Source organism: Equus asinus, chromosome 1, assembly GCF_041296235.1.
Source record: "Equus asinus isolate D_3611 breed Donkey chromosome 1, EquAss-T2T_v2, whole genome shotgun sequence".
NCBI classification, from domain to species: Eukaryota; Metazoa; Chordata; class Mammalia; order Perissodactyla; family Equidae; genus Equus; species Equus asinus.
Genome location: NC_091790.1, coordinates 170,865,312 through 170,886,515, shown reverse-complemented (window position 1 = coordinate 170,886,515; position 21,204 = coordinate 170,865,312). Strand labels below are relative to the sequence as shown.

Below are 21,204 nucleotides of genomic sequence, written 5' to 3'. Positions count from 1 at the left end.
ATGATTGACTGTAATTTGTGATGTAGAGAGAGATACTCCATCAAGTTGACTGACTCAGTAAAGGACATAATGGTTCTCTACAACAAATTGTTATCAGAAATCTGAACGGAAGTCAATGCATGTCTATTTCTTCAAGACCTCTATAAATGCAATAAAATGCTTCCCTCCTCCTTCAATGAATGATCTGGTTTGAAAACCAGATGAAATAGAGCAAGCATGGATCAGCAAGGAGGATTTCAGTATGATCTGTAATTTTTATAGTAAGGGTACATACTTGTAAGCTACATTAATATCGATGATTCAAGCATTGCAGACGTCCTTACTTTGTCTCAAGAGTGTGCCAGCTAGTGGGATTCAGAGCTGGTTCTCCTATGCAAGTAGGTATCTGCACACACACTTGGATTTGAAGGGTTTCTCAAGTTTCTACCGATCCAATAGTAGTTTTTCTATTTATATGTCAAGATGCTACTTCACTTCCCTACTTTAGGAGCTCAATGATAAAGGAACAGATTACTTAGAAGGCAAAAGAGAGAGGCTCTTCATAGATAGGATGAGACAGCAAAGATATTTGGCCAAGATCTTGAAGCCAAAATCCATGTTTGTGACAAAGATAAGAAGAGAGAAGAGTGGGTGAAAATCTTTCTCTTTATTGTTAGCAAAGGTTTTAACCCAAACTCCCACATGTAGGTAGCTGGATTGGATTACTTGAGAGACATCTGGCTTAGACGGATTGATATTTGTTTGTTTTTAATTCATTTATTTTTTTTTTACCTAAGAGACCTGGATGGAGATTTCTTTTCCTTAGGGGTGACAAGAAATTTTCACATATTGGGGCCAGCCTAGTGGTGCAGCGGTTAAGTGTGCACTTGGCTTCAGTGGCCCAGGGTTCACTGGTTCGGATCCCAGGTGCGGACATGGCACCACTTGGCAAGTCATGCTGTAGTAGGCGTCCCATATATAAGGTAGAGGAAGATGGGCACGGATGTTGGCTCAGGCCAGTCTTCCTCAGAAAAAAGAGGAGGATTGGCAGCAGATGTTAGCTCAGGGCTAATCTTCCTCAAAAAAAAAAAAAGAAAGAAAGAAATTTTCACATATTGAGGTATATGGAGTAGCTGTTCTGGATTAAGTCTGATTAAGTCTGATTCAGCTTGAGCTAAAGAAGCCTGATTTATGGTCTATCAAACATATATTGAACATCTGCTTTAACCACTGAAGAATGCATTAAACATTATCTCAAACTAAAAGAATGCACTCTCTGAAGATAAGGATGCATACTTCCCCTCCCACACCACCAGTATCTGGTAACACCAGTATCAGCGCTCCTGAAGATGTGTCCTTTCCTGGACATCAGGGTCATGTTGACCTGCTCATCTGCAACTGAATACCTCTTTGAAACTTTGATGAGTACGTATCCTGGGCATGTTTGATGTATGTTATTTGTTCTACGAAGGTGTAAAACTGTACTGAAAGCCATGCTTCTTGGGAATGCTTTCTTCCTTCGTAGAGACTGCCTCTCAGATTATAGTCCTCAGCCTGATTCAAGTAAAATTCACCTTATCTCTCCCATCTATAGAATGGTTATTGGTTATTTGCATCAACAGGTGGTAATCTGAATCCTGCATAGCTTTCTTGAAACAGGAAGCCCCTCCCAAGTAGGAAGTAGCACTAGTCAGATTTTACCTTTCCTTACCCAGAAAGTGTAAAGCAAATCTAATTAATAAAGCTGCTATGAACATTCTTATATAAACATTTTTGTGGACGTATATTTTAACTTACTTAGATAAATATCTAGAAATGGAGTTGCTGGATCATGTGTTAAGTATACATTTAACTTTGTAAGATATTGCCAAACTGTTTTCTAAAGTGGTTGCATCATTTTATTAACCTTACCAGCAATGTAGAGAGTTCCAATTGCTCCATGTCTTCAACAGCACTTCTTATAGTAAGTGATATTTGGTGACAGATGAATGGTTAAATACACTTTGTATATTAATATAATGAATACTACTTAGTAACAAAAAATAATAACCTACTGAAACAAAACAACATGGACATATCTAAAAAAGGTTCTGGGGCCAGCCCAGTGGTGTACTGGTTAAGTTCGTGCGCTCTGCTTTGGCGGCCCAGGGTTTGTGGGTTCAGATCCCAGGTGCAGACCTACACACCACTCATCAAGCCATGCTGTGGCAGCATCCCACACACCAAATAGAGGAAGATTGGCACAGATGTTAGCTTAGGGACAATCTTCCTCACCAAAATTAAAAAGTTCGGCTAAATGAAAGAAGCCAGACACAAAAGGATACATAGTACATGATTCCATATTTTTGAAGTTTTAGAACAGTCAGAACTAATCTATAGGGACAAAAAGGATACCATTTTTTAATATATTTTGGAAATTAACCCCTTGTCAGATATATGATTTGCAAATATTTTCTCCCAATTGGCAAGTTGTCTTCTCATTGTGTTGATGATTTCCTGTGCAGAAGCTATTTAATCTGATGTAGTCCCATTTGTTTATTTTTTCTTTTGTTTCCCCAGCCTGAGTAGACATGGTATTTGAAAAGATACTGCTAACGCCGATGTCAAAGAGTGTACTGCCTCTATTTTCTTCTAAGAGTTTTATGGTTTCAGGTCTTATATTCAAGTCTTTAATCCATTTTGAGTTACTCATACAACTCAACAACAAAAAAATGAACATCACAGTCAAAAAATGGGCAGAGGATATGAACAGACATTTTTCCAAAACAGATATACAGATGGCCAAGAGGTACATGAAAAGGTGTTCAACATCACTAATTATTATGGAAATAAAAATCAAAATTACAATTAGATGTCACCTCACACCCATAAGAATGGCTAAAATTAACAAGACAAGAAATAAGAAAGGTTGGCAAGTGTGTGGAGAAAAGGGAACCCTCATACGCTGTTGGTGGGAATGCAAACTGGTGCAGCCACTATGGAAAATAGTAAGGAGATTTCTTAAAAATTAAAAATAGACATACCATATGACCCAGCTATCCCAGTACAGGATATTTATCCAAAGAACATGAAATCAACAATTCAAAGAGATTTATGCACCCCTATGTTCATTGTAGCATTATTCATGATAGACAGGATTTGGAAGCAACCCAGGTGCCCATCAACAGATGAATGGGTAAAGAAGTTAGAGTATATATATATATATATAGAATGAAACACTACTCAGCCATAAAAAGGACAAAATTGTTCCATTTGGGACAACACGAACCTTGAGGGTATTATGCTAAGTGAAATAAGTAAGATAGAGAAAGACAAACAGCAAACACTGTATTTCACTCATATGTGGAATATAAATGAACAGATAGATAAGGAAAACAGATTAGTGGTTACTAGAAGGGAAGGGGGTCAGGGGAGGGTGAAAAGGGTACAGGGACACATGGATACATACAGTGATGGATAAAAACTATATTATTTGTCACGAACACGATGCAGTTTATATAGAAACTGAAATACAATAATATACACCTGAAATTCACACAACTTGAGGTCAATGTCACCTCAATAAAATAAAATTTTTCAAAAAGCATATCAGGGATCGCCTGAGGCAGAAGGTGTGGGTTGGCAGTGGGAGATGACAGGGAAGGTGGCAAGGCACCCTGTGTTTTAGTTGGTAGAAATATCCTCTATCTTGAATGAGATGATACTTATGTAGGTGTACGCATATGTCAAAACTTATCAAACTGTAATTTAAATAGGCATATTCATTTGATTGTATATACATTATGTCTCAATAGCATTTTGAAAAATCTAAAGAAAATCAATCTAGATTTATAGGTTAAAGAAGCCGGAGAAAGGTGAATCCAAACAGGTCAGTGTCCAGAAAAAACAAAACTCTGCCTTGTAGCAGAGTGGGCCTCGAGGACTCTTGAATTCTTCCTGCTCCTTGACTGAGGTGTGGAGAGTGAAGTCTAAGCTCTCAATGGAAGCCAAGTCGGTTACTATCAGTTAACAAGATGGGTGTGTTTGGCTGCTAAGGCAGGGGAGGCTCTAAGAGCCGTGGGCAGGAAATCTCCAGACTCAACTTCCTCTAGTTCACACGTTTGCTTTCTCAGAACCTGCTGGTGTTAACCTCTTCCACTGGCTTTGTTTCTTTGTTCTCTTTGGTTTTAGATGTTTGAAAAGTTATGCTGCTTGGATCCACATACTATTTGCATGCTTTTGACTGATCTCCCTAACCAGTCTCTCTTTTTGGTTCTAGTTTTTGTGTGCAATTTCCCAGTTTTGTCTTTTGGGATATGATCACAGATCCTTGAACATCTTCTTGTCATTGGTATGTTCAAATATCCATTTTCCTTAGGTCACTAATAATGCAAATCTACTAATATCTTTTTTTACTATGATTCAGGACATAAAAATTAGGGGTTAAGTTAGAGGGATTTTATAATTATAGTCTTGGAATTATTTTTATGGTATTAGCTAGAAAATGTTGAGAAATAAATATTTAGTTGTATATTTTTCAGAAATACCCTTTCAGAAATGAATATAGTTTTCCCTCAGTCTCTGTGGGGGATTTATTCCAGGACCCCCATGGATACTGAAATCTGCAGATGCTCGAGTCCTTTATGTAAAATGGGATAATATTTGCATAAAATCTCCGCACATCCTCCCTTATAGTTTAAATCATCTCTAGATTACTTATAAGACGTAATACAACGTAAATACTACACAAATAGTTGTCATACTGTATTGTTTAGGGAATAATGACAAGAAAAAAACATCTGTACGTGTTCAGTACAGACGCAACCATCGTAGGCTTTTCCATCTGTGGTTGGTTGAATCTGCAGATGTGGAACTTGTGGATATGGAGGGCTGACTGCAATCTTTCAGAAATAAATCTTTGTTGAATGAGATATAAAAATGGCGTTATATTTATATTTATTTTATCAGAAAACAATATAAAATATTGACTGTATATTTATATTTTTATCTAAAGAATACTACTTTTCTGTGTCATTTGCAGTCTATTTACTCAAAGCACATGTGTGCATGTGTATAAATATTCTTTTTGCACTTGTATCTTTATACGGACACTTTTCCAATATAACATTATATTTGGATTTGTCATTATTTTCCAATGTGACTGGAAAGTTGCTAAAAGTTAAACACCATTGATCTTTGTTTTTCTACTTCAGATTCTTACTTATTCCTGCATGATACTCAGGCTTCATAAGTGATGAAATGAAAGGAAGAATTATTTTAGTTTCAAACTCACTGTATTCAAAGAGTTTTAAGAATATCTAACTATAAAATTTATAATTTTTCTTTTTTTGAGTAAGATCAGCCCTGAGCTAACATCTGCTACCAATCCTCCTTTTTGCTGAGGAAGACTGGGCCTGAGCTAACATCCGTGCCCATCTTCCTCTACTTTATATGTGGGATGCCTTCCACAGCATGGCTTGCCAAGCGGTACCGTGTCTGCACCCGGGATCCAAACTGATGAACCCCAGGCTGCTGAAGCGGAACGTGTGAACTTAACTGCTGTGCCACTGGGCCGGCCCCTTTAATTTTAATGTCTTTAATGATGCTATGTACAGACAAAATTGTAAGATTTATAAAAAATATTTTTACCAATTCTCAGAGTTTCCTTGAATGACATATAAATACCAAGTGATTATATTTATTTGTCAAGTATTTGCTAAATAAAATGGTATTGCTTTTTTCTTTATTTTTTTAAAATTTCAAACCAGTGAGAGTAACACCTAGTTTAAATCATAAGTTAATGTTTTAGAACTTATAAAATAAAGTTTTCTTCTTAGTCATAAATTTTGTTTTAGTCCTATTCTACCAATAAGGCATCTGTTATGACACATGCAGCCTATTTGACAGAAATACAATTTCTTTCCATGTTTTGCTATGTTATTTGTGCTCCTCTAAGTAGCCTGAAAAGGGCAGTGTAATTTTGATTGTTCCTCTTTTTCTTAGAAAAGTGCTGAATCAACTTCATAGTCATTCCGGAGAAAGGTACCATACACGCTGTCAGCGTCAACCTGCACAAAGGGAAAAAAGAACTCTGAATGTTGACATATTAATTAGCAAATATAGAACTGTTTAAAAATGATAGACGTAGGAAAACAGTCTATTTTTGTCACATCAGTCCAATGCAGCATCACCAGAGAACCAATGACAGGGCCACAAAATCCTTCTCCATATAAATCTCAGGTGTTGTAATCAAAGCACATTGATATTGCTGATATTGTACTTGAATATCGGCATGTAAAAGATTCTTAAATATAATAATACTAGTATTTTAAAAGTTGTAATCTGAGTTACCCCCAACTGCCCCTCATCATTTCTCCCTCTGAATTGTGCCATATCTCTTTGACCTCTACAAGGTGTACCATGTGTTTCCTTCAGAGCTGGTGTTGACACATTGCCCTATGAAGATGTTTGTGGATCTGGGGCTGGTGCTGGTGGAGCTCAAAGGGTGCTGTACTCTGTGGATAGATACAGACAGGATCAACTTTATCCAAAAATGTGAAGAAGGTGTATATAAGAATTAAAACTGGAAGGAAAATTACTATCATGCAATCAAAGCCTGTATGTAAGCAAAAATAGGTCAAGAAGCTGGTGCAGGTCACCGAGCAAATCCGTGGCAGAACTGGGATTGGAGTTGGGGGCTCACGAAGGTCTCTTGCTCTGAAGAGAAATTTCCGTGTTTAGCCCTTAACATCTCCCATGCTGAGGCACTGACTGTCCTATGCTCTGTCCAACACCCATTTCTCATTGACCTGCTCCAAATTATCTGTTAGAGGACATCATTTGACTATGGTAATTCACAGAATCCTCAGTAGGTCAGAGGGCTTCTTAAACACTCCTCAGGAATAAGGAGTTCACCATCTTAAAGTGCAACTGGATACATTCTGAGACAATATAACAAAGATCTTCTAGTGAACCTTGAATCCACATTATTATGATTTTCACCTGTCTACCGCTCTTCTTGATGTCTCCTAGAGTAAGACTGCTCAATAGCCCTTCCGATATTCTCAAACTGGGACCATGTTTTTCTCTGCTCAGATTTCATCTCTCCTGATCTATTAAAAGTTATTCATACAGTAGTGTCCATATATCCTTCATCATCCTCACTGTATTCCCCTGGATGTGCTTAACTGCTAACGTTGAACCTCTCACAATTAATTTTAAGGTAATAATAGTAATGATAATTTCAAGACAGACTTTGATGCAAATTGCTTATGAAAGTTTGTATGAGAATAAATATCCCATTTAATCTAAATGAGATGATTCTGGGCAGAAATTTTCATGATCATTTATTTCTAGTTCTGTCAATTTGTTCTGATGAGGTCACTTGCGTATAAGACGTAAAATAAAAAAAGAAAGGATAAATGGCGTATTTTTTTCTCCTCTACACAAATACAACCCAATCCTGGTGGCTGCTTTATATTGAACTAGTTTTGTGTACGTATTGTTTAATAGTTTGAGCTTTGTGGAGACGTTGAAGGAGGAGAAAGAGGAAGGAGAATATAAAGACAACGTGCGACCAAAAATGAAGAAAACTGAATCAACCTTCTTGTAGGAGATGAAAGAACAAGAACCATACCACCTCGACATCTCATTCAGCTATCTTGATCACAGTAAGTAAGAATGTAAGAGTTGAGTCAGTGCCTTGAAAGTCAGAATTCCTGAAGTTACATTTTTTTGGTTCCCAATTACCTTAAGAAAATTTATCCAGATTGTTTATGTTAGACTATAGCAAGTCAACCAGGCAACAGTTTTGATGTAGCTGTCATTGTCACCACGTGTGCGATGTTAGTAGCATTCCAGGTGGCAAAACTGGACAAATGTAATAATCTTAATGTTTTGGACAACAAATCATGTAAGGTACTTGTTAGAGAAGTGTGTGAGCTCAGTGTTAGAGTTGGACCGTAAAGCATATCATCATGGTCTCTCCATTTAGGAAGTACATTCCAATTTCTGATTTTAAATGGAAGAAAATAACGTATCACAATATGGTTTTTGCATATGCTTCAGTATTTAACATGATTTAAAAATTAAACAGTAAAATAACTTAAGTTTCTTTTGAGTTTTCTGCCTCCATTTAACCCATACAGTTTAAGCATAGAGTAATTTTAATCAGTCTTTGCATATTTTTTAATTAGCTCATCCTTCTCTAATTAGCTGAAGTTCTCATTAGAGTCTTCCTGCTCCTTATCTCTGAAGGACAGTGCCATAATGAAGGTGAAGGACATTTAGAGGACTAAGGAGATAGCATATAATTTATAATTTATAATTTAATGTGACAAGTTGACGTTTCATTTATTATGATGAAACCATTTTGGGGAGGAATGGCAACTCACATTTTAGAAATACGTGTATTAGTAAGTGTGATTGTAAAAATAGCAAATGAATACAGTTATAACTTATCTATCCCCAAATTCTTCAGCTTTGGGGGAGGGACGCTCTTCCTCTAGTAGTCAACTAAAACCCCCAAGTCTCCATCCTGTGTGATTGCCAGAAGTCCAATGCTCTCTCTAAATGCTGTATTTTACCAAGTATTTGTTCACATTTTAACATCATTGAAGTAGGACGTGTCCTACAGTTGATGGAATCTTGCAATCACTGTCAGCCAGGCAGCAGTTGTGAAACAGTGATCATTGTCATCACACGTGTGACCGGTAGATATTCCTGATGGCAAAACTGGCCAGTTATGAACATTCAGATGTAAAGACAATTTGAGGAAGGAATATGAGCTCTATTTGTTATACAAAATCCTTTTCACAAGTCCCACAGCAAGATTAGGAAAGCACCAGCTTCAAAACTAGTATCACTGGCTTGGAAGAAAATCCCAGAATCACCGTCAGAGCACTCTTTGAAGACATGCTGCATCACCAAGATAGCATGGGAAAACCAAGATATCAACGACCCTGAGTCAAAAAGTGACTCAGAGAGCCAGACTTATAAAGAGGAGTCAGATACAAGAAGCTTTAGAACTGTCTTACCCAATTTATTTTCTTACATTTTTATGTATGTGCAAGAGTGATATGTAATAAAAATCTATGTACAAGTAAATCTAAAAGGGCTTTTTACTTAAGTATGACATAAAAATCTAAGTTATAAAAAAACATTGTATGATGGGTTGGCCCCGTGGCTGAGTAGCTAAGTTCGCGCACTCCGCTGCAGGCGGCCCAGTGTTTCATTGGTTCGAATCCTGGGCGCGGACATGGCACTGCTCATCAAACCACGCTGAGGCAGCGTCCCACATGCCACAACTAGAAGGACCCACAACGAAGAATATACAACTATGTACCGGGGGGCTTTGGGGAGAAAAAGGAAAAAAAATAAAATCTTTAAAAAAAAACTTAAAAAAATCATTGTATGATAGTTTAATTGGCAATAGTTTTTCTCTCTTTGTGGCACATAGAACAGTGGTGTACCTTAAAATAATGGCATCTTAGATTCAAAGAAATATTATATTTCTAGGAATTTCCAGGGAGTCATTACATGCTTTACCGATTAGTACTGACTGTTGCTCGTCATCTGTCTGATGATGCTAGGCTTCATGTACATCATAGGGCCACTTCTCAAGATCTGTGCCATAAGGGAAATTTTAACCTGGAACATTGTATAGCATTTTGTTTAGTGTCCTCTGCTCTGCTCCTCCACAGAGAAGTCCTTTCTAGATCTCTCCTTGGTCTTGCTTCTATCTATTGCAAAAAACAGCTTGCCTTGCTAAAAAAGGCTGAGGACATTCCTTTTTTAGAAAATGCTATAAAGACTGTATCTCAAGTAAGAAAAAAAAATCCAATAACATGTTACCATAATGCCACAAACAAATGGTTTGCCTATTTGCCTGGATATCTGGATACATAGTCCAACAATTAGCGGATTTATGGCAAAAATAATTTAAAATACTTTTAGGTATCTAAAAGTGCCTAAATGATTGTGCAAATTATTCCTTAGTATTTAATGATCTTCAGAGAGAAAAATCTTAGTAAGATAATGTAATTACATTACTTAGAAAAATGTCATGGATTTAAAATATGTATAGACAGGACATCACAGTCTCGGTTACAAAAAGGTGTGTACTGTTATAAAAAGGTGTAAAGGATTTTGTATAACATTTTATTCACTAATATAATAAATAAAGTCCATAATTATTTAACTCTGTCAACTATAAGAGTAAATACATTTTATTCAAAATTATGTTGAAAAATTGATTTTCTCAGTTCAACCTCAAGATCAGGTTTCCATATGTACTCATCAGGCACCAGTTGTGCTCTTTCTATGTGCAGGACATTACGTTAGAATCTACAACAGATAAAATGTCCTTGCTTATAATATAGTAGAAAAAAGAATTTCAGTAAGGAGAACAAATATTATGCTTGGCTGCTATAGTTTCTTTTCCTTATTTCCTCACAAACAAGAAGTATAATTTTTAGAACATGAATTTGGAATTAGGCGTCAATTTACCTCTCAGACTCCCCATTCCTTTATATGTAAGATTGGAAAAATACTACCTACCTCACAAGGTTGGTATGAGGATAAATGAGATAATGCTTGTAGCTCATAGTAGGTGCGCAGTGTTGATTATTATTTAGTAGCCATAGGATATTCAGGGTTTTGAAGTTAAATGCCAGGATATCATGACTGCAGTCATCTCTGGAAGAAACATGTTCAGTGCCCTGGAAAATTATTCTCAGATTTCAAGAGGGTCAGCATGAAGTGAATTAATGAGTTGAGACATAAACAGACTTCTGAAATACAGTCTTTAAAAGGGAAGTCTTAACATGTGCATTGAATTGTGTCATGGTGAAAAATGACACAGCATCAAAATAAATTCATTGGCCCTGGGTTCACTGGTATAGATTAGCATTAACCAAATCTGGGGAGTGAATTTCTCTATACTGAGGCATTGTATTAAACTTCTAACCAATTTGCATTTTATAATATGGAGTCAAATAAATTACTCGGTTTCTGACTGACGGATATAGTATGCCCCGATTGAAATGCACAAAGTAATGTCGAAATAAATGAGTGCTAGTTTTGTTTGATAATAGATCACCTTTACATTGCAGGGGAAATCAGGTGGACTCTAAATGACAGCTTCTTCCTCATTTCCTGAGATAGAGAACTGAAAGATAACTAAGTCAATACCAATGTTTTGGGAGAAAACTTTTGGCAACTGCCGTATATAATCATTTCAGCTCCCACATTAGTGTCCTATTAAGAACAACCCAGGTATTTGTTGTTTCCCAAATGTAACAGTGCTTTGTAGATCTGTATTCCTGCAGCATTTTTTTTGAAGCACGTTAGGTATAAAAGTAGTAGAAAAATTCAAAAGTTAGAGATCTCGAAAACCTTGCTCATGATGGTTCTCTTCTTTCTCAGTTGTTAACAAAGAAATATGCTTTAATTTTAAAAATTTATCATCAAAATCTAAAAGTGTGGGATACTAAGACATTTTTGCCAACTATTTTTGGCCTCCTGCAACCTCTAACATTCTGTGTGTGTTGTAAATATTTACTCCATATTTGTATGTTTACAGTATTGAAGAATGAATCTAATTCTTTCTCTCTCTTTCTCCTTTTGCTGTTTTAGTTGTTTTATATTTTTAAAAAATTTAATTTGGCCTGCTTCTTAGCCAAATCCTTTACATTTTCTGGGACTGCAACAATATCATTTTTTAAACAAAAGTACTGGTTAAGTAAATGCTTAAATTACTTAATAGAAAAGTATTTTGTCCTGGAAACAACAAATCAGTTAAAGATCAGTTTCTAAATAAATAACTCTCAGGTGCTTTGGAAGACCTGAAGAAACAGCCCTATCTACCTCCTAGGGGTGATATTTGATCTCTGTTATAGAAGACACCCAAAGTTTTCCAAGAAGTCTAAGCTTGAGATCAATCCCTGACAAAGTTAACCCCTGACAGCAGCTCTCGGCTCTATGGTTATTGCTGGGGTAAAAGCAAAACGTTTACAGGAAAGCAAATTGAGGCCAACAAAAGAAAAGAGGCTCTTGATCTTGAGTAACGCTATCTTCAAGGTTAAAAAAGCTTAAGCAATGTGATTTTTGAGATTTTTTTTTTCCTTCAAGGATTCTCAAGATGAGACCTTTCAAGCTGACTTTCTTGCAGCAAGTAACATTGATGTTACAGTTTTTGAATTCTTGATTTAACCAGATAAAAAAATGGAAATTAAAAAAAGACTGTTCAACTCTACATCTGCTAAATTTTATTTTCAGATTAAAACTACAATAATACATTTTAACATAACTTTTAAAACGTATGTGTAGCTAAATTAATTAAATATTTTAGGTAAACTTTGACTTTTATCTACAGTACCAAATGTTTATATATTCACGCCCCCCAAAATGGACCCTTTTTAATCTTTTCATTAGGAATATGGGAGATGGCCTTATATCAATGGATGTTTATATCTGGGCTGTTTAACAGGCCCTGATTCCTGCATGAGTCCAAAAGCAAGTAAGAGTTTAGTATAAAAATGCCTGATTGGTTTCTTGTGATAATAACAGTGCAATTGACAGAAATAGGGAAACCAGCAAGAGAACTGATGGTGAGGAGAAGATGGCAAGGGGATTAAATGTAATAATTGGGAGGTGATTGGATTTAGCAGTGAAGTTTAAGGAGCAGGAATGACTGGAGATTAGGACAAATTGCATTAAACAAGATGTCAAGAGTTTAGCTAAGCTGTAACCCAACTTAATAGGTCCGTCTCTTGGCAAGTGTAGAGCTGAAAAGCACAATCAAGGCTGAAATGGATGAAGAAAAAAGGTTTAGTGCTTGCACGAGCAATAGAGAACACCGGGGAAAGCTCCCAAAGCAGTGTCCTGCTCTTGCCAGCACTCCCCCTCCCACCCCACTTAGTGCAGGTGTAGACTTCATACACCAGAGTGCAAAGGATATGTTGCAACTGTGGAACTGGGCCTGATCAGGGCGCATGTGCAAACCATTACATAACAGGTTCAATGCAACATGCCATTTAGAGCTGGAGCAATTTGCAGGGGTCGTGCTGCAACTGTGTAAGTTTCACTGTAAGATGGCAACATCTGCAGAAACAAGGACATCGTCTTCTGAAAAACAGCACATTTAGTTTCCTCCTTGTCTGGAAAACATTTGATAGACAATGTTTAGTTATGGATCAGATTTTCATTAACCCTTTCCTTGCCTGGTTTCTGGTCACAAAGCTACTCCATGGCATGGCTGTCTTGGCATGCATTCTGTTTGGCCAAGCAGTCTGCAGGGGCCTTAAAGGGACACCACAAGCTCCCTCATGCAAACGCATACTCTAAATAACCCAGAGTCATGAGCAAATGTAAGTTTCTGATACGACAGCCTCCCCTGCATCCCAGGGCCTTCCACTTGTGCGCCCCCTAGGTAAGCCCCTACCTCCACCCCCACCATGGAGCTTACCCAAACCCTGTTCTTTTGATTCGAATTGACCAATTCGCCCTTAGGCTGGGACCCCAAAGCACTTCACCTATGGACCCTAACAAAGGCATGTGCCCCAGGTGCTACTCTCTGTCTGCACTCTACCTTGACCTCCCCATGTGGCCCTTCAAGGCCATGGTGTATACTTCCTTCAGGACTTGTGAGTAATAAACTTCTCTACTTCAGTTTCTCTTATGGTCTGTTGTTGAACATTGACGCCCCCATCCGGCATCCGGTCCTCCACTTAACAGTGTTAATTTAACAGAGTCATAACACAAGGTAAGGGTTTTACCAGTTAAAAAATCTTCCAGAATATATTCTGGAATAAGTATAAATTTACCTTTATCTACTCCACTTCATGTATTTATATTATCCTCATTAAATTTCACTACTCCGAATTTTAATAAATTTTTCTTAAGGTATGACTTGAAGACTGTGGTCTCTGACACCAGCAAATTATATAATCAGCACTTGTACTAAATGGAAGTATAATGCTCTTGGCAATTAACATTTTATCTTTTCCCCAAAGTTTTATTTTAATAATATTCTTGCTTTGAATCAGAATTAAAGCAAAGGTGGGCTGCATGATCTCTTAAATTTCTTCCAACCTAACGATTCACAATTATTAAAGAAATTTACAACTCTTATGGTGCAGTGGAATGTAAATAACTCTATCCTTACAACACAAATAAATAAACAAAAGACTTCCCCTCTTTATATTTAGGTCCAATTCTTCACTGCTCCACTGCTTCCAAACTCCTTGGGATTGTTCCAAGGTTGTAAGCGGAGACTTGCTGATGGGCGCACAATATAATTACACTATAGCCAAGCACTGCCCTCCCACTGCCTGAAAAGCAGAGAAGGAGGAGCACCAAGAATATGCATAAGAGAATTCAGCTCATCATTATTCATGCACCTAGAAATATAAAGTTCCATATATATATATAGCATGTTGGCGCTCATGTAAATTACTAACTCTAACAAGGCTACCAAAAAAAAAAAAAGCGCAGGAACTCATGTCGTTTCTAAAGAGGGATCTTTTTCATCCCCACCTCCAGCCCCTCAACCCCCACTGCTCAGTCGTAAACCTTGATGTTGCTGATTTGATGGACATAGTAGAGAGAACGTTGAAAGAACACTCGAGCTGGAAGTGCTTTACTTTGGAAAAGGCACGGAGATATGGCGGAGGAAGACAAGGGAGTGAGAGAGGCAGAGGACCACCATCAAAGAGTGGGTGGAGTAGAGAGTACATTTGACTCCAAGCGTGAGAGGGAGAGAGCAAAAAACAAGGAACTTTTGAGCTGCCCACAGGAATGGGATTTGGGTGGAGAGAAATGGGTGAAGCATATTTTATGAAGTTTTTGGCTGTATTTTTGTATTATACTCCCTCTTGTTTCTTGTTAAGAAATTTCAGTGAAGACTTATTATTCAAAACAGAAATTCTTTCCAAGATTTTGTAATTTGGTTTGTGTATGTGTGTGGGTTTAAAAAAAATTTTTTTTTGAGGGGGAAAGATTAGCCCTGAACTAACATCCACCACCAATCCTCTTTTTGCTGAGAAAGATGGGCCGTGAGCTAACATGTGGGATGCCTGCCACAGCATGGCTCAATAAGCCGTGCATAGGTGCATAGGTCCATGCCCGGGATCCGAACCAGCAAACTCTGGGCCACCAAAGCAGAGCGGACAAACTTAACTGCTATGCCACATGGCCAGCCTGTGTGTGTGTGTGTGTGTGTGTGTGTTTAATGCAATAAACAGGGCCCTAAAGCAAGACCATAAGACTCAGATATTTTCAAGCTATGTCAGAAACAGGTATTATTTAAGTAAAATTTCAGATAATCCAAAAGCCAAGTCAGGAACTTGGTTTTCCATCAGAAGAGCAAATTTAATGAAATAGGATCATTAGGGAGAGGGATCCGCTGCCTGTGTGGATTCTGGGTTCTGGGTAATCAATGCTTCTGACACTCCAAACCTAATAATTACTTGGAGATGAACTTCAGAAAAGAGGAAAGAATGAGAGGAAGAGGGGTATGCGTGTGTGTGGGTGTGCGGGCATGGTTTGGGGTGGGGGAGTGTTTCTGTGAAGTGTGATGTGTGGGGGGGGATGAGTTTGTGTGTGGGGTGGTGTGTGTGGTGTGTGTGTGTGCACAAGTGTGTGTGCCTAAAAAGACTTCCTCTCTGACTAGTCAAGTCTGATAGTTCAGACTGCCGGTAGGTCTCTTCAAAGTGCCCAGAGTTATTGCTTTGAGTCTCTGGACTCTTGAGGTAGACTGACATGTAATGGATACATGTACACTGATACAAAGAGTGCTCTGGTTATATAGGTGGTTAAGAGGATGTAAGGTTCATTTCAGAGTTTCCCCCACAAGGTAGTACTCTATTTATCAAACTTCATTTCCTTAACACCCCAATCAAAACAAGGAGAAACACACAAAACTGAACAGATTAACGTGCACCATTTGCTAAATTTTCTTTAAATATTTCTCATAACACAAGTAACACATATTTGTTGTGGAAAATAAAAAATTCTGGATAAAGAAAAAAATCAACTAAAATCTTCAGAGTGGCTCTTCACATTTTGATTTATATATCTAAAACATATAAGCATTAATATTTTGTTTCTTTAAAATGTGATAACATTGTATATATTTAATAACCTGATTTTACATGTGGACTATCTTTTCACATCAGGGAAGATAAATTTGTATCATTATTTTAGTTACATGACTGGATCATAATTTATTAAGTATGTGAGATATTTAGGTTGTTTCCATATTCCACATGTTATTATAGAATTCTGTCTTATTTTGGATTTCTCTAGAAGGAAACTCTGGGCAAAGATTTGAGGGCAATTGATTTACTTGGGAGGTGCAGAGAAATGGGAATTTATTCAGGAAGTAAGAGCCACTAATAAATGGTGTGTTATCAAACTAAGTACCACTATAGTCAACTGGAGTTAATTCCGCTCCACTGCACTCTGGGAGCTAATGAGAACACAGGCCTGAGAGTGAGGGACATCAAGTACTGTGACTATTCACTTTGCCTTATAAGCTATGTATTGTCCGGCCCACCAAGTCACAAGGTCAATTGGGAACATTCAGTGGAAAGGGAACAATTATGATTGAGCCTGAGCAGGTCCCAAAGGCATAAGTCATATCACTAGGAGGCCCTATCTCCCACGTTCTCTCTCTGTTTCACTAACACTTCTTCCAACTCCCTCACTCTCAGTCCCATGATCAGGCTTTCTGTCTATACTGAGGTCCAATAGCATGGCAGGAGCTGCTTGCCAAATGTAAATACTTTGTTGCAGTTAGCAGGGTCTTACTTCTGAGCCCTAGGAGTCTATCCTGTGTCTATCTTATTGTAGCTGGTGAAAGACACCGCATTGCTTACCACGGATACCTCTGGCAACATAGGATCTGCCAAGTTATCTGGCCCAAATAGCAGGCTGAACTTGCTACAAAATCCCCTCTGTCACTGGACTCCATTCAAAGCTGGTATATTTCCAAGTCACCTAATAGGCCTGAGTGGTATTTCAAAGTGGGGTATGTGTTTTCTCAAAAAATGACGGGGCCTACCAAGCCCTGTGTTACTTTCTTTCAGGCAAAAGGTGAAAGATGGAGGTACTTGTGCTTTATTTGGGATACAGTGTGCAATCGATTGTTTTTTATCTTGGAGATTATGTCTTGGTATGTTATAGTCTGCCGGATCCTTCAGTCTTTGCTAGTCTGGCAGATCCATAATCCATGAGTTTGTTTTTACTTTTTAAATAGCTTTATTCAAGTATAGTTCACATACCATGAAATTCACCCATTTAAAGTGTATAGGGGTTTTTAGTATATTAATAGAGTTGTGCAACCATTCATCACCCTAACAAGCAACCCCATATTCATTACCAGTTATTCCTTATTCTCACCCACTCCCCAGCCACAAGCAACCATTAATTTACTTTCCATCTCTGTAGATTGTCGAAGTCTGGACATTTAAAAAAATGTGGTTCTAGGGGCCACCCCAGTGGCGCAGCAGTTAAGTTTGCATGTTCTGCTTTGGTGGCCCAGGGTTCACAGATTCGCATCCCGGGTGCAGACCTATGCACTCCTTTCAAGCCAGGCTGTGGCAGGTGTCCCACATATAAAGTAGAGGAAGATGGGCACGGATGTTAGCTCAGTGCCAGTCTTCCTCAGAAAAAAGAGGAGGATTGGCAGCAGATGTTAGCTCAGGGCTAATCTTCCTCAAAAAAAAAAAAAAAACTGGCTCTAATTCTTGCTCTGACGCTTAATAGCCATGATACTCTCGTTGAGTCATTTAGCTAGGCAGAACCTCAGATCTTTCATTGCTAAAATTGGACATTATGTTAGTTCCTTACAGTTTTCTTGAAGTTTAATTGTTCTATCGTGGGAAAGTTCTTTGTAGTGTGATTTCTTACATGGTAGGCACTCATTAGTATTAACCTAATTTGGATTGGAAGGTGAATCCCAATCAAAACACTACTAAACCTTGTAACAATGTCATAATAGAGGTGAATTCTACATATAAATCCTGAAAATTGGAGAGTTTTTAATAATATCTTCAATTAATTTAAACTAAGAAGTTAATATTAAAATATTCCACTTTCTCTAGTTGCTATAACTTTCTATATTAAAAATGCATATATTTTACAGTAATTTTTTAAAATAAAAATAAGGCACACTTTACTTCTTTGGTTAACAACCTATTTAAAAAATGATTGAAAAAGTTTCATCTATTTTTAAATTTCAACTGCATTTCTAACCATCAACCACAAGTTGAAAATATTAACAAACATATTTTCAAAAGAAAACTTGTTTTTCGAAATGTTTATGTTCATTTTAATCAAATTTTTCTCTTTTACTGTATTGATTTGCAATTGAGAATCAGCGGCTCCCAGTGCTATGGAGGACTATATAAATTATTTCCTGGCAGGCCTTGGTGGCGCATATGCTGCTTCTAAGAATAACTAAGAAGCAATCTGCTGATGAATATACTTTATATCCTTAAATCCAAGTCCTTCAGGAACATTCGATATCTGTGTCACCTAAATAGAACAAATACTCTGACTCCAAGCTATTCATTCTTGTTTCTCCCATATGCCATTCAAAATCTGTAGGGCACAGGTATATTTAAAATCAAAATGAAGTAATCATTCCTGTTTTACACCATACTATAATTTAAAACAAGAATATAAGTCGTTTTCAACTATCCACAGAGAAATTAACTTAACCTTAATAATAAAACCTAATGATAAAGCTACTAAATTTTTCTGTTCATGTAAATTAAACAAAAATGAATGAAAATATTCACTCCATAAAGCTGAAAGAAAAATCAGCTATCATAACTTCACCTTGAATATCATCTTAATTTATTTTCATCATAACAATTGAAATCATAAAATTAAGGAGAAAGTGTTTTATGAATCTCTTAAAACCATTTGATGAACAAATGTCAATATTTATTCGGGTGAATGAAGGTTAGTTTATTAAAAATACTCAACCATGTATCACTAAATGGCATTTTCAAAATTATAAGAGGTAGTAGCATCTTATTTATGAGGGTCCCAGTTTGCCTTAGGATAAAAATTGAGATACTATAATATTTTTACGCAGAAGTGCTATGTCTCTGGTACATTTTCTTTCATTTCTAAAGATTTTAGAACTTCAGAAAATGAAACAATCTAGAACTTCAGGCAATAAAACATTTTCTCAGCATACCTTGTAGATTCTCCATGTGGTATTGGTAAAATTGGGTTGTCCCTGACTTCTCCAAACAAGGGTACAAATATTACTAGCTCACATGTTCAGTGCTTCCAGTTGCTTGGTCAGTCCTATACAAAGTGTCATCCCTTCCTAACCATCGCCAGGCCATGCTTACACAAGTCTAAGAATCAGTCCTGGATGTTGCTCATTTCCTGGGACACCAATCTGGATCATATCCCGGAGTTCATCAAAGGCACTGCTCAGAAGCTCCACCTCTGGGACTTCCATCATTTCTGCCACCACCTTGGGAGTAGAAATCTGCTGCCCCTATGTCAGAGCGTACCTTGAGTCGTTCATAAGTACCCTGGAAAGTGAGAGAACACTCCTATTTTGATATGACCAACTAAGGATCTCACAACAAATTTGAGTGCAGTATGTTAAAGCGGTTGAGAAACAGCTCTTTCCTCTGCTGTGACATGCAAATCTAAGATCTGACAGCTTCAAGTCTCAAAAATTTCACCTGGTCACTTTCATCTGAATCGCTTCCATTAAGAGGTAAGATGAACAAGTGTAACCTTTCTTTTTTTTTTTGCAGCTGGAGTTATACAAATTGAAATTTAAGGTCATCTCGAAGCTTATCTAAACTCCCTAGTAGTTTTGAATTTGAAGACTGATTTGAAATTTTCCTTGATGTTCAGTATCTGGCACATTCATTCTGAGGTCTAGTGTGAACTGCTGAGAGAGGAGCTTCTCTAATTACGATTGCTGTCTCCTCTCCAATCTTAGCCTACACCAAGGAGAATGATATATTAAAATAAAATGACAAAGGCACTGGAATGAAAAAAGAATATTTAGAAGTTCCCCCAAAGCTTAACTCAATTTAGAACTGAAAAATAACCACTGACACAAGGATAAAATTGTTTTCTTTTGTCTGGCCTTGTCTGAAAATAGTAACTAGTGAACCATGTTATGATCAATACCATTAAAGCTAACTTCAAAGAAATCCTCTTTATTAGCCCTCTCCCACATGCAATCCATCTGTACCTCTTATAGCTTCTATTCCTTTATTTCTAAAATATAATCTCAAATCCACCCATGTCTTTCCATCTCCACCAACAGCAAATTAGCCCAAGCCTCTGGTATCCTGCAGAGAGATTATTGCAATTGCTTCTCCAATTACAATAAATATATATTTTTAAGTGTAATGTTAATTCATTCCCAAAAATGTTAGAAAAATTGTAACAAAATGAATACACAAGAGGAATAATCACAACTCAAGTCAAGAATTAGAACGTTATTAGCTTCTTAGAAGACCCTTCAAACATATTTTCTCCATGCTACTTTTGGCAGTCATTTGGACTGTCCTCAGTTTAGAAGTATAATGAATAATGCTGCTTTAGACATTCTGCACAAGTCTTTTGTGCATATACACTTCTCTGGTGTGTATGTACACCTAGGAATTGGATCAGGTGGAAGGGATGTGTTCACTTTGCTGCCAGTTTTCCAAAGTGGTAGCATCAATTTACACTTCCATCCACGGTGTCTGAGAATTCTAGTTGCTCTTCTTCCTTGCCAACACTCGGCGTTGTAGACGTTTTGAATTTTAGCCTTTCTGTAAGTATGTAGGACCATTTTTTACCAAATTACTAATGATACTGAGCAACATTTAATATGCTTATCTGCCATTTATATATGTCATATATCAATTATGAAGTACCTGTTCAAGTCACTTACCTATTTTTGGGGGGTGGAGAGGAGATTGTAACTTTTTTTTATTTTTATGTGGCATTCTTTATATATTCTGGATTTGAGCCCTTTGTGAATATCTTGTTCTACAACTATCTTGTTGCATTCAGTGGTGTGCCTTTTCCTTCCCTTATTGATATCCTTTGAGGACCTTTCATTCTTTAATCTTAATTCTTTAATGTCATTTAATTCTTTAATTTCAATTAGATGTCCTTTGGGGACGTGTCATTCTTTAATTTTAATGTTCAGTTTGTCAATCTATCATTTCCTTTATGAATGATGCTTTTTGAGTCCAATTTAAGAAA

At 37.1% G+C, this 21,204-nt stretch overlaps 1 long non-coding RNA gene across 1 annotated transcript in view; it reads right to left on the bottom strand.

Moving 5' to 3' along the window:
- Positions 1 to 3,289: 3,289 nt before the first annotated feature.
- LOC123282824 (uncharacterized) overlaps positions 3,290 to 21,204 on the bottom strand; it is a 429,750-nt gene continuing 411,835 nt past the window's right edge. Inside the window, exon 4 of the long non-coding RNA XR_011504035.1 lies at positions 3,290 to 6,026. This is a non-coding gene — a long non-coding RNA (uncharacterized lncRNA). The remainder of the gene's footprint in view (positions 6,027 to 21,204) is intronic.